Genomic DNA, 13,995 nt, shown 5'->3' on the forward strand with positions numbered 1-13,995 from the left:
AAGAATGTTGCAGGTGGGAACAGATAACTACAGAAGAGAAACTAGGGGCGGGCTTGGTATTTAGGCAACTAACCAATAATGAGCTTAACTTTTGTAATATGTATGAGCTAATTATAACAAGGCATAAAAGGTGACTGTAAGGCACAATAAACGAAATCTGCTGATCACTCATATTGAGTGACTGTGTCTTCCCTCCGTCGCGACAACAATGCATTATTAGCTCTTAATAATGCAAATGTGAAATGGCCTCACTCTGTAACCCAGAAGGTTAAACACCTGTCACCTTCTTGGCTGGAAGAAGAGGATGCTGAAAATTTCCAGAGGTATCAAAATTTAAAAGACTTTATCCAGAGGTTATGAAATGGTTACTTTGAAGACTTGTTTTGGTTAATTCAGTGTGTAGGGCATTGTTGCTTATACAGCATCTCCCTGTACCTCAACTTCTGCAGCACCGCCACCACCAGTATTCATCTTTTCCCTCTCATGGGTAAATGTTAAAGAACGTGGACAAGGATGAGGAACTGATGACATGAATGAGGGTGCAGAGGATTTACTATTCAGTTGCAAAGTGACTTTTAATCTGACTGTAAGTGCCTGGATGGTCTTGCCTGTAAGCGTCTCTAAGAAAAAAATTTTCATGTTCAGAAACAGATTGAACTTGCATCCTTGTTTTCTTAAAACATTTTAGATGCATAGCATCAAGCACCACAAGCCAGCTACTTTCTGATGGCACTATAGCATCATTTACAATATTGTAGCCAGACTGATTTTACTATAATCATTAATTGTGTAGGACTATTTGCTGCCTTCCCCGTAGACCTCAGTTGCTTACATTTAAGAGACTCAAACTGGATACAAATTGCAATTGTATTTTCAAACATCAGAGGAGATCAAAATAAGTTTTGAGATTCACCATTAGATATCCCTTATCTATTATTTTTAAAGCAGATGCTATCCCAGGGACGAGATATTTTATTGCTAGGGAGAACATCCAAGCAATGGTGAGTCTAGACAGCTTTGTGGGACATAGATCTAGAAATTCAGCAAAGTTGTTTAAGACTATGTTTGAACACCTAGCATATTTAAGCTGTTATAAATACATGCATCCATATGGCTTTGAGCAGTTAGTAAGGGATTAGTACTCAACATGATAGACATAAATACATTTAGCTCTCCAATTATAATTGGCAATTTCCAGTTATCTTTTTCTTTTTTTGAAAACATTATACATGAGAGAATAACAAAGCTGGCAACAATATTTGATGTCTTTATATGCCTTCCGAAACATAAATATTCAAGTGTGATCTTCTATGTCCTGGCATCAGCAATAATAACAGGAATTTCAGAGACATGATTGTTCCCAGATGCGTGCTTACCTTCCCTGAGTGAACACAGGGGCTGTGGAACAAGGCATCAGGGCTGTTTGAGTGAACACCTGCACTGGCTTCATTTTCCACTGCTTTGGCAGAAAGTCCCAAACATCCCTAGTAATTTGGAGAGGTTACAATTAATACTGTTCCATATGGCTTTGTCCCAAAAATAACTTTTAAAGTAATTTCTAAATACTGTCTTTACAAGAAACAATTCTGGAAAAGTCTGGAGAAATTATTTTATGAGGGACATTTGGACATTGCATAAAAGGGACAAGCACCATAACATTTTCTGTGGCAGTAGGTAAAAAGGAAATTTCAGTTTCCTGAACCTGGAAAAAAATAATCTTCTCCTAAAGAGGGGAGAAAATAGACAGTTTTTTGTAGCTTTAAATGACTTAAGTGTGAAGTATTTATTGAACTCTTTTAATTCTTTTCTGCTCCAAAAGGGATTTTATTCCATTGTCAATGTCATTTTGTTTTGTGGCTAAGGTTATCTTGGTTATGAGCCTGCAATTTGGTTTCCAGTAATGAACCAAGGCTCACACATCTGTAAAAAGGTGAAGAGAAGTATGAATGCAGCTGAGAAAACTTCTACTAAGATGTATCTCAAGTGGTCATTATAATTTATCATTATTCTTCCAGGTCTACTTATGATATAACTGTAAAAGATATATAATTTCCCAAAGGCATGAAGTTACTGTTATATTTTTATTTCTCAGTCATATTACTTTTTTCTGGAGAACTATTATTTTAGATTTAGAATCAAGAAATAAAACCATCCTTTGCCTCAGAAAGGACTTTACTGGTGCTTGTTAGGGGGTATATTAATGTGTTGGGTGTTAACTGTGCTGTTCAAACAGTTCACACTGCTATTTAGCAAATGTGGAAGAATTCAAGGTCTTTTAGAAGACAACAGATACTTACCGTCCCATCACACCTGCAACAATGCAGATAAATGTTGCCTTCAATTTCTACAGGAAATTGAAACAGAAAAAGGTGAAGGAAAGGAAAGAGACCACAGTTACTCAAAAGGATAACAGCAGATTTGGGAGAATGATAAAATAACGCTTAGTATTTGTATTTAGCATTAAAAAAAAAAACAACAAACAACCAACAGCACATAAAAACAAGCAACAAGGCAATAAAACAGAAAATGTCCACAGTCCTGACACTGAATAGTATCTTTAGCAGCAATCTTACAGGAACCCGCAACTTCCCAAGCAAAAATCAATCTTAATACAACTACTAGCACTACATATTTTAAAATAATGTCTGTCCTTCTTGCCATTCCTATTCCTTCAGAGGGAATTTAATGTATATTTGTTTCTTTACTGACATTTTCACTTTCTTCTGATGAGAAATGAATGGCTTTATTTCATCAAAAGAGTGTAAGAAGAGAATCATTCTAGTCATGCATAACTGTTTCAATGAAAGCAATTATTTTTCATCAAGAACTTAGTTTATATCAGGCAAGATTTTTCACTGCAGCTAAGTGGTTTGTTTGTGACAGCAATTGTCACTACTAAATATGTGCAGTTTATCCAGGGAAAAAATAAAAGCCATTCTTTCTGCTATCATTTGAATATATAAGAAATAGCAGAAACTAAATGTCACTAAGCTACACTCACAACAGTGAAATAAGTGAAGCTCCTCTTTCATATTCTTATGAGTGCTTCAGTATAAGAGAATAAACTAATACTGAAAATCATAAAAAAATCTGAGTCCCTATCTGATATTACTATACAAGTGAACAGTTCTACAGCAAATCTGGGTAGAGCCTTCCTAACAGAACACAGGAAGAAAGACCATAGGGAAATTTCTTTTGCCCAGAGATATGCATTTTCATTTACTGGTCTGGCTGAAGATAATGTATTTAAAGATGGCATCTGGTAGTTAAATATGAAGTGAGATCATCCAATTTCAGGTATGCAGAAACCATGGCAAAATATCCACAAGTACTTGTGTTAAGACACAGTTTCCCTAAAGGAAGAAGTATGGTGCTTACTTCCCATAAAAATCAAGGGCAATTCATCAGCTGGACATGCATAAGCAAACAAGTTTCCCCTCTGTCTTGGACTTTTTCATAGGAAGGAAAAGAGAAATATTGTCTTCGCAAGTAACAATTCTAGTTGTCTTGTTACTGTACATATGTTACTGGGCTAAAAGCTCACACAAAAATGTGTGGCCAGAAGTTGTCAATCTGAAGGGACCTGGAGGGAAAGCTGGGGGGCCCTTAGTCTTCACAAGCCCCAAAGAAACTTAGTCCTCAGTACTTGTAAGCCTGCATGTCAAACACATAATTCTTTGTTTGCTTCCGACTCTAGAAAATATGTGGTAATGAAAGATGCCTGATTAGTTTATTATTAATAGCAAAGAATATGCAAGTGGACAAATTATTTTTGTTGTGACTTACCTCTGCTTATGCAGAGATGCCCAAGCTAACCCCAAGGGAGCTTGTTCACACTCCTGGGCACAGGAACCCACAGTGGCCCAGTGCTTTCCCTGACCTTCAGGACCGCTCTGCACCACACCACATTGTGACGTACAGGTTTAGGTCTGTGTCTGGGATGCCCAGCCAGCAGCAGTATCCCACAGAAATGTGTCTGAGCACACTTTGGGTTGTTAAAGCACAGTATCTAAATAAACCTATTACTATACGCAGGACAAAGATAATCCTACCTCCTCAATTCCTTCTGTCACTTAATCTGTAGCATATGTAGTTTAACCTGTAGTTAAATTTAATCAGGAGCAGACCCACCATGATGTATGGGGAGGAGGCAGGTTTCCTGAAATTCTTCTGTCTCTGTCTTGCTGCACTGCTGCCAGCTGCAGCCACAGTAGCCCATGGGGGCCCTGGCTGTCTTCAGTACACTCATCTTTTCACACACACGTTGAGAAACTAACACCGGTACCAAGCACGGCCACAGGGGCCCCTTTTACGTCACAGGTTTCTACAAGATTGCTCTCCATTCCCATAGCACATTCCTGTTATGGTTATGTTCTTCACATTTCCTGAGGCTCTGTTAGTCCTGCACTCAGAATGGCTCCTCCTCCTGAACCATGAGGTACCTCCAGCAAACTGCCTCTTGTGGTTTAACCCCAGCCAGCAACTAAGCACCACACATCCACTAGCTCACTCCCCTCACAGTGGGATGGGGGAGAAAATCAGAAGAGTAAAAGAGAAAACTCATGGGTTGAGATAAAGACAGTTTAATAGGTAAAGCAAAAGCCACACATGCAAGCAAAGCAAAACAAGGAATTCATTCACTATTTCCCATCGGCAGGCAGGGGTTCAGCCATCCCCAGGAAAGCAGGGCTCCATCACGCGTAACGGTTACTTGGGAAGACAAACACCATAATGCCAAATGTCCCCCCCTTCCTCCTTCTTCCCCTAGCTTTATATACTCAGCATGGCATTCAATGGTATGGAATATCCCTTTGGCTAGTTTGGGTCACCTGTCCTGGCTGTGTCCCCTCCCAGTTTCTGTGCCCCTCCAGCCTTCTTGCTGGCAGGGTCTATGAAACTGAAAAGTCCTTGACTTAGTATAAACATTACCTGGCAACAAATAAAAACATCACCAGCTACTAAGAAGAAAATTAACTCTATCCTAGCTTGAAACTAGGACAAGGCTAAATTTTTTTTCTCTTATTAACATTTGAGTCTGTGAACATTTTTGGAGATGGGATGCTTCTCATACAGGCCAAGATTTCCAGGAAAGACCAAAGATTATGGAGACTTAATGACGTACTTAAAAATGATATGACTTTCAGTGGATGTTCTGCACTTCAGGACAAGCAAGGTGGCTACACTGAGCCTACAAAAAATAAAGCATTATACTGTATTCAGATTTTTAAATCTTGGTTGATCACTGCAAATCCAAAATAAATTGTCAGAAGTCATTTGAGCTATGCAGAGATAACTGAGGGGAAAAAAGGTGGCAATTGTACTGTTTATTTAAACTGGTGCAAATTTTAACTTTTTATTGAAAGGAACGTATTGCAGGGACCTTTATCCTGAGGATCCCATCACAGCTACTGTTTCAAACAAAGCCTTGAAAATCCAAAGGTGTTGAAACAACTCAGGCTGGAAGGTGAAAAAAAAAATGCAAATTTTGTGATAAATTCAACCTATGACCTGTCACTATTCTGCTGATACAGGGAAAAACTGCTTCTCCGAGAGGAAGCAATGCCTCTTGTAGTCGGGTGAAGAGGTGGTTGACAGCAATCCCAGCAAGAGCAAAAATTTGCTCTCAGCCACAGCTAGTTCATTTTAGGAGATGGTGGCATTTTGCAGGCCAGTCCCAGTGCTGTGGAAAAATGTAAATCTTCCTGCAGTGTGTAATAATTCTGCACTGTTTCTTAATGTGTCAGGTGTATCTAGATTTCCTGCATCAACTCATGTTCTCCCAGAAGGTCTAGTCTGAGCTCCCTATGCAATGAAATAAGAGCTGTGCATATGTAAATGTATTAAAGGTTCTGCATGTTATGAAACAGTTAAGGAAGTTTCTCACAGGCTCCCCATGCTTTTATATTTTATATTTGGAGCTCCAGCAACCCTGCACAAGAGTCTGGTGAGAAGTGTGGCTTTGATTTCAGCTGACAAGTAATAGAGATTTAAGCCAAATTTACTTCTCTTTAAAGAATAATTTAGCAGAATTTTGTTCACTCTCTTTATTTCAGTGACACAGAGTTGAAGAGCACCAAATCAAAGCTGCATAATTATGAACTCAATGAAATTTAAAATACTCTCAAGCAATTAAAGGGTGGCTGCTCAGATGCTGTAGTACAGATCACAAATAATGGAGTACAGGGAATTATCTCACACACTGGTATTACTGATAGCATGGACACTTTCTGATCACCTTGAACTGATAACAATTCAATATAATCTCACACAGCTCAAGAATGCCTCTTTGAAACTCAGTGTTAAGAAAAGTTCATCCAAACACCAAAAATGGTTTTTCCAAAATCAGTTTTTCCTCTGAACAACAGCTTGATTGACCAACATGTTTTCAAAGATGACTACTCCATGTCAAAAAGCCTACAGTTTCAAGTGAGAAAAAGCATGTTGCAGGAGCGGGCTGGAAACTAGGACCATGCATGGCAATCAGTTAGCTGAGGGGAATGTACTCCAGCTTGTCTAGACAACAATTAACATGATGAGACATGTTTACAGAGCACAGGGGAGTGGGAGACAATGGCGCCAAGGATGGCGCCGAGGAAAGGTAACACCTTGCGGTTAATTGCTGGTAGTTAACCACCAATCAGGGATTGCCTAGTATGCAATGCTTAGCTTCAAGAACCAATCTGTTTAAAACGCGCAGCTTCTGAAAGTGTATAAAAACTCGTGCTTCTGTACAATAAATTGACATTTGCTTGCATCAAGCTGCGTCTCGTCTCTTCATTCGCCGTAGCATGTTGCATGAATTTACTGATATACTGATATATATGGAGGTAAAGAAGGTCATCAGGAACAGTCAACATGGATTCACCAAGGAGAAATCATGCCTGACCAACCTGATAGCCTTCTATGATGGAATGACTGAATGGGTAGATGAGGGGAGAGCAATGGATGTTGTCTACCTTGACCTCAGCAAGGCTTTTGACGCTGTCTCCCACAACATCCTCATAGTTAAGCTCAGGAAGTGTGGGTTAGATGAGTGAACAGTGAGGTGGACTGAGAACTGGCTGAACGGCAGAGCTCAGAGGGTTATGATCAGCGGCACAGAGTCTAGCTGGAGGCCTGTAGATAGTGGTGTTCCCCAGGGGTCAGTACTGGGTCCAGTCCTGTTCAACTTATTCATCAAAGACCTGGATGAAGGGACAGAGTGTGCCCTCAGCAAGACATGATCCTGTGCAACCTGCTCTAGGTGAACCTGCTTTAGCAGGAGAGGTTGGACTACATGATCTTCAGAGGTCCCTTCCAATCCTGACCATTCTGTGATTCTGTAATATTATAATAAATCTTTCTAGATCCTTCTATTTTATTCACTTCCATTCCTTCAGCACATCTTGAGGTGGAAAACTCTGGAATATCAGCACTTGACACTGCAAGGCTTCGTATAGAAATATAAGTGACTAAAATTGTCATCACACTGCTCTTTGATATGTCTCAAACCAACTCCAAATAGGTAAATTCCTACAATTCAGTATCCATTGATATCTTAACATGTCTCCTGGTATGTCAGTCATCAACATGAGTTCAGGATATAGATGATTATCTACCATAAAACACATGGAAATTTTTATTTTAGGGATAGGTGACTTCCCTGGTTTTATAAACCATGGCCCAAAGTCCAAGGCACACAGGCGTCAGAAGACACATGCAACTGAACCAAAGAGAAAGCAAGCTCAGGAAGAGTTTCATAGGCAAGAGATGAAAATGGTTCCTCATGAATCCTATGTTTTTGGTCAGTCAGTTGAAATAATGGCAGAAAATTGAAGACCTGATTTTGTCAGAGTGGCTCCAGACACATCAGAAACACTTTGGTAGTAAGAAGATGGAACAAAGACCTCTGACAGAATCATAGAATAATTTAGGTTGGAAAAGACCTTTAAGATCATCGAGTCCAACCATTAACCCAGGACTGCCAAGTCCACCACTAAACCATGTCCCTTAGCATCACATCTATACAATTTTTAAACACTTCCAGGGATGGTGATCCCACCACCTCCCTGGGAAGCCTGTTCCAATGGTTGACCACCCTTTCAGTGAAGAAATTTTTCCTAATATCCAATCTAAAGCTTTCCTGGTGCAACTTGAGGCTATTTCCTCTTGTCCTATCACTTGGTATCTGGGAGAAGAGACCTACCCCCACCTGCCTACAATATGAGTAATATTGCCCAGATCTGCAACACTCCCATGGATAACCACAAGCCCTCTACCAGGAGGACTTTCTTCACATGTTCTGGGTAAGGACAGACATCACAGCACTTGGAAAGAGTGCGTCATTAGAAAATACAAAGAATGTAAATACTTGGAGGAGACTAGATGTTGGGACACAGTATTTTTAATCTGGCATTTTGAATGCAGATGTGACAAAGTCTGGTGCCTTTGACCTCATTATTTAATGGGAAGAGATATCATGAATCCTCATCTGATGAATTTGTGTCCTCTCCTGGCAGGGAATTAGTCTACCTCACTGTCCTGCTTTCAGCTAGGACAGAGTTAATTTTCTTCTTAGTAGCTGGTGCAGTGATGTGCTTTGCATTTGGTGTGAGAACAATGTTAATAGGACACTGATGTTTTTAGTTGTTACTGGGTAATGTTTATAATATATCAAGGACTTTTAGGTTTCTTGGGCCCTGCCAGCCAGAGGGCTGGAGGGGCACAAGAAATTGGGAGAGGACACAGCCAGGACAGGTGACCCAAACTAGCCAAAGGGATATTCCATACCTTATGACATCATGCTGAGTATATATAAGCTAGGGGAAGAAGAAGGAAGGGAGGGACATTTGGCATTATGGCGTTTGTCTTCCCGAGTAACCGTTATGCATGATGGAGCCCTGCTTTCCTGGGGATGGCTGAACACCTGCCTGCCCATGGGAAGCAGTGAATTAATCCCCTGTTTTGCTCTGCTTGCATGCACAGCTTTTGCGTTTTGTTCTTATCTCAACCCTTGAGGTTTACATTCCTTTCCGATTCTCCTCCCCATCCCTCTGGGTGAGGAGAGAGTGAGCAAGTGGCTGCATGGTGCTTGGTTGCCAGCTGGGGTTAAACCACAGCAGTCCTTTTTGGCATCCAACATGGGGCTCAAAGGGCTCAAGATAGCAACAGATTTGATTGGAAGCGCTAGATCAAATTTATAGCTGTTATTGCTGTTTAGCTATTAAGGGTCAGGTTTCTGTGCCTTACTGCTTGCTTGGAGCTTGCTTACTGGAGCTTGCTTGCCTTACTGTATATTAGAGTCTAGAGTTCATTAGTGGCTGCTTCTTGCTTTCGCTGCTTGCTGTACTGCTTATCATCTCACTGTGCTGTGCCCGGGAACATTCTGATAACAGCAATGGCAATGCACCAGGGCTGGCAGGTGGCCAGGACATTGCTGCTGTTTCTGTGATGCTGTACTGGACAGGCTGGAACTCCAGTGTGAACTCGAGTCAAAGGGACTGTGTGACCTGCGGATGAGTCCATGTGGGAGCAGGACACCCCAAAGTGTCTGTGGCCATGAATATGTCCAAGCCCGAGCAGGTATATCTCGGAGCCTTTGTGGCCATGGTTGTGTCTGTGCTGCAGCAGGTATGCCTCTAAAAGAATTGTGGCCCAAGGGCATGTCCATGTTGGAGTAGGTATACCTCGAAGCATGTGTAGCTGTGGATAAGTCTGTGCTGCAGTAGGTACACCTTGAAGCATCAGTGGCTGTGCGTGAGGTCATGCTGGAGCACCTCAAAGCATGTGGCCATGGATAGGCCCACGACAGAGCAGGTACAGGCCTGGAGGCAGCCAGGGATAAGGCCATGTTGGAGCTGATTTACTTCTGAAGGGACTGTGGCTGTGGGTAAGGCCACGTTGGAGCAGGTCTATGGTGATGGCCCATGGATAAGACCATGTTGGAACAGGTGCACCTCGAAGTGACTGTGGCTGTGGATGAGTCTATGCCGCAGCAGGTATACCCCTGGAGAGACTGTGGTTCATAGCTGAGGCTCCACATGGAGCAGGTTTCAAATTTCCTGTTTCCTTTTTCTCCCGCCTGGCTACAAAAGTCAGTTGTACTGTATCATGGACGTAGTTGCATTTTTGGGGGAATCTGCAACAGATTACTGCTAGCACACTTGCTACCTCTCCTCTGCAGTGCAATTAGAAAGTGTTTGCAACCTTTAGTGAATGTCACTGCAAAATGTCACAGGCAAAATTTTGGGTTTTTTGATCATGGGTTGGTCTACACAAAACCAGGCCTCCTGGCAACAGACAGGGTACACCTGTCTCAAAGGGGAAAAAGGATCTTTGCGTAGGAGTTAGCAGGGCTCATTCAAAGAGCTTCAAACTAGATTTGAAGGGGGAGAAAAGGGATATTACCAGGCCCACCAGAGATAAGACTGGATGTGGCATACCAATGTTTGAGGGACAGTGTGCTAGAGAGGTTTTTTAGTCTGCAATCTCAGTGGTGGTAGGGGATGGAGATCCATGAGGCAGCAAAGATACAAGGATTATTGCTGTGTTAGAAACCATGGAAGCACCAGAGAATGGTCATGTAGGAATTAAGGCTTCTTCCCCCCAAAAGGTGGTGGGATCAATAGCCCAACTGAAGTGCATCTACACTAATGGACACAGCATGGGACACAAACAGGAGGAGTTGGAAACCATTGTGCAGCTGGAAAACCATGATATAGTTGCAATCACAGAAACGTGGTGGGATGACTGACACAACTGGAATGCTGCAATGGATGACTACAAACTCTTCAGAAGGGATAGGCAATGAAGGAGAGATGATGGGGTAGCCCTGTATGTTAGGGACTGTTTTGATTGTCTAGAGCTTAACGATGGTGATGATAGGGTTGAGTGTTTATGGGTAATCAGGGGGAAGGCCAACAAGGCAGGTATCATGGTGGGAGTCTGTTATAGACCACCCAACCAGGATGAAGAGGCAGATGAAATATTCTATAAGCAGCTGGGAGAAATCTCACAATCGCTATGCCTTCTTCCTGTGGGCCAGATCAAAACATGCAAGGAAAAACAGTTGCTTCAGGGAGGACTAGGGCTGTCCTTGGAGGTTAGGACATGATACTCATTACTGATCAACCAAACTTCTCTCCACAGTGACAAAGAAAAGGGAAAGGAAGGACAGTTATTGCCTTTTTCCTGATGTTCCAGGTCTTTGTTTCATCAAAATGACCTTTAAAAGAAGTAACAAGGAGAGTAAAAGTGCAATTCAAACAAGCAGATTTCATGCTGGTGGAAATACATTTACTCATTCAGCAGTTGAGAAAGCAGCAAGTGGTAGGGTTATGGTGAATGCCCAACCCAAAGTGACCTGAGAGGCAACATCTGAAAAACATGTCAGTCCAAACTAATATTAGCTGTACGGGGGAAGTCTATACCTGCCACCAAAGAGAGGATCTGATCTAAGTATTTGAAGCTTGCAGTTCAAGACAGCATTCATCTAGTCCTCTGGTGCCATTTGTTATTTCTTTTGGTTTAGCTCAGCCGTGATCTTCCTGGGATAGTGCATGGGTCAGGTCTGCACAGCACTCGTAGCTTCCCTTTCATTTTGCATCCCATCAGGAGAGGTCACATTGAGACTTCACAATGACAACAGAAGCACCAAGTGCCCAGGCTTGATTGCATCCAGCAGAGATGCAGATGCAGGGCCAAGAGAAACTCTCCTGAGTGCCTGCCAGCAGCTCAGGACAACAATGAAACCACTGAAGCGGGGAGCCTCACAGCTGCTGGGCTGACTCAGTGTATAATGATCATTCCCTGCACTTTTATAAGCTTGTCTGATCTTCAGACCAGCTTCAAGAAATTCCTTGCACATGTTTCATCCCAGATATCTGTTTCTGCAGTGTTTTGGTTCTCTTTTAATGTGTGCTGTGAATATATAAACACATCTCTCAGGTAGTTTCACATCAAGTGAAACCTGAAAGAAAATAGATATTAAGCTTAATTGCTTGTTTAAAGGCTTTTAGCCAGACTCCCTTTGATACCCACTATGTGTTGAGTAGGAGGGAGGCTCCTTGTCTGTAGCTGAAATTGGCAGCTGATGTTCCACATGGCCTAAGATGTAGCAGCAAAAGTGTGATCTCAGTTAGTCAAGGGAAGCTAAAATGGAGGCAGAATTTCTTTTAGTTAATCCTAGATGGACAAATTCTTAATTCCTTTTGCTACCAAGGACTGATTCCTACAATGTCTCCATGGCATCTATGAATTCTCGTCTGCCTCTGACATTCCCAGCTGTGCCAATGTGGGAAGTTCCTGGGGAAAGTCCCTCCTTGTGCTTGTGCTTTGAACAGTCCCAGGTTGTGGACAATGTACATGCAAAAATATAAACAAGACCAATTTTCCTTTACATGCAGATTTAAATTTTTTCATACTCTCCCTCTTAGGATCACCCCTTGAGGGATTTAATGAAGAAAAACTTTCAACATATATTTAATTTCAGTTGCAGGCTTCAGGTTCATTGACTTCTGTAGGACATAAGCAGGCACATAGACATATCTGGTGCAGACAAATGCCAAAGGCAGAACAGAGAAGTAGGTGGATTGTGGGTACAATCATTTATGTCAAATACTACTGTCTTTTACTGAAATAGAGCCTCAATGTTTGCTATTTTTTACCTTGTCTTCCTCTTTTTATTTTGTTCTAAAGGGCACCGTATAGATACATTTTACTCATGTGCTTTGTTATATCCAAATATTTGCTGCTGTTAGCCACATTCCTCCCTTCCCATTGAGAGATAACACTTCCATACTCTTCCTACATCTGGAAACACTCACAGATGTTTGCTCTGTAAAACTACCCTCTGTTACAACAGCACAGTGCCTGTAGCAACACTGAGAATCATAAATTAAAATAACTTAGGAAGGACAACACACATGGAAAGTGCTGCAGAAACAGGGAAATAATCCTCTGCAGAGATGTGAATGCTTTCATTATGATGAAACAGATTCTGACTCCAATTTCTCTAAATACTGCTGTGCTTTGAAGTACTCTAATAACAACAGTATTCAGTCACAGTGACTTAAAAAAAAAAAAAACAGCAAATAAAAATGTTCCAGGTTGCTCAAGTGATTAAAATGGTGCACCCAAACTCTCTGAAAAGACAGCCAAAGCCCTGGCTTCTTAGTGCATCTGAAATTCAAGGTTTACCTAAAGGTCAAAATACAAATGTAGATATCTAACAGTAGGCAAGAAAAACTGTACAGCAGTTATTAGTCATGGTGATTGTCTTGTTTTCAGCTAGGATAGAGTTAATTTTCTTCTCAGTAGCTAGACCAGTGCTGTGTTTTGGCTCTGATGTGAGAACAATGTTGATAATGTGCTGATGTTTTTAGTTGTTGCTGGGTGATATTTATACTAAATCAAGGACTTTGGTTTCTTGGGCCCTGCCAGCCAGAGGGCTGGAGGGGCACGGGAAAAACTGAGAGGGGACACAGCCAGGACAGCTGACCCGAACTAGCCAAAGGGATATTTCATACCATATGACATCATGCTTGGTATATAAGCTGGGGGAAGAAAGAAGGAAGGAGGGGACATTTGGCATTATGGTGTTTGACTTCCCGAGTAACAGTTATGCGTGATGGAGCCCTGTTTTCCTGGAGATGGCCAAACACCTGTCTGCTGATGGAAAGTAGTGAATGAATTCCTTGCTTTGCTTTGCTTGCATGCACTGCTTTTGCTTTACCTATTAAATTGTTCTTATCTCAACCTTTACATTCCTTTCTGGTTCTCCTCCCCATCCCTCTGGGTGAGTAGAGGTGAGCAAGCGGTTGCATGGTACTTGGTTGCTGGCTGGGGTTAAACCACAACAGTGATGTAGTTATGGTGAATTGTTATCTGGCACAGATCTGAACCAGAAGCCCTTGTCAATCCCCCACCCTTTCTATCACACTTGAGAGCCTCCATTCCTTTCCTCCCCAGTGCTGTGTTGGGTTGAGTCTGAAGTGGCTCTTCCTTCCTGAACCAGGT

This window comes from Falco rusticolus, chromosome W (genome assembly GCF_015220075.1).
Source record: "Falco rusticolus isolate bFalRus1 chromosome W, bFalRus1.pri, whole genome shotgun sequence".
NCBI classification, from domain to species: Eukaryota; Metazoa; Chordata; class Aves; order Falconiformes; family Falconidae; genus Falco; species Falco rusticolus.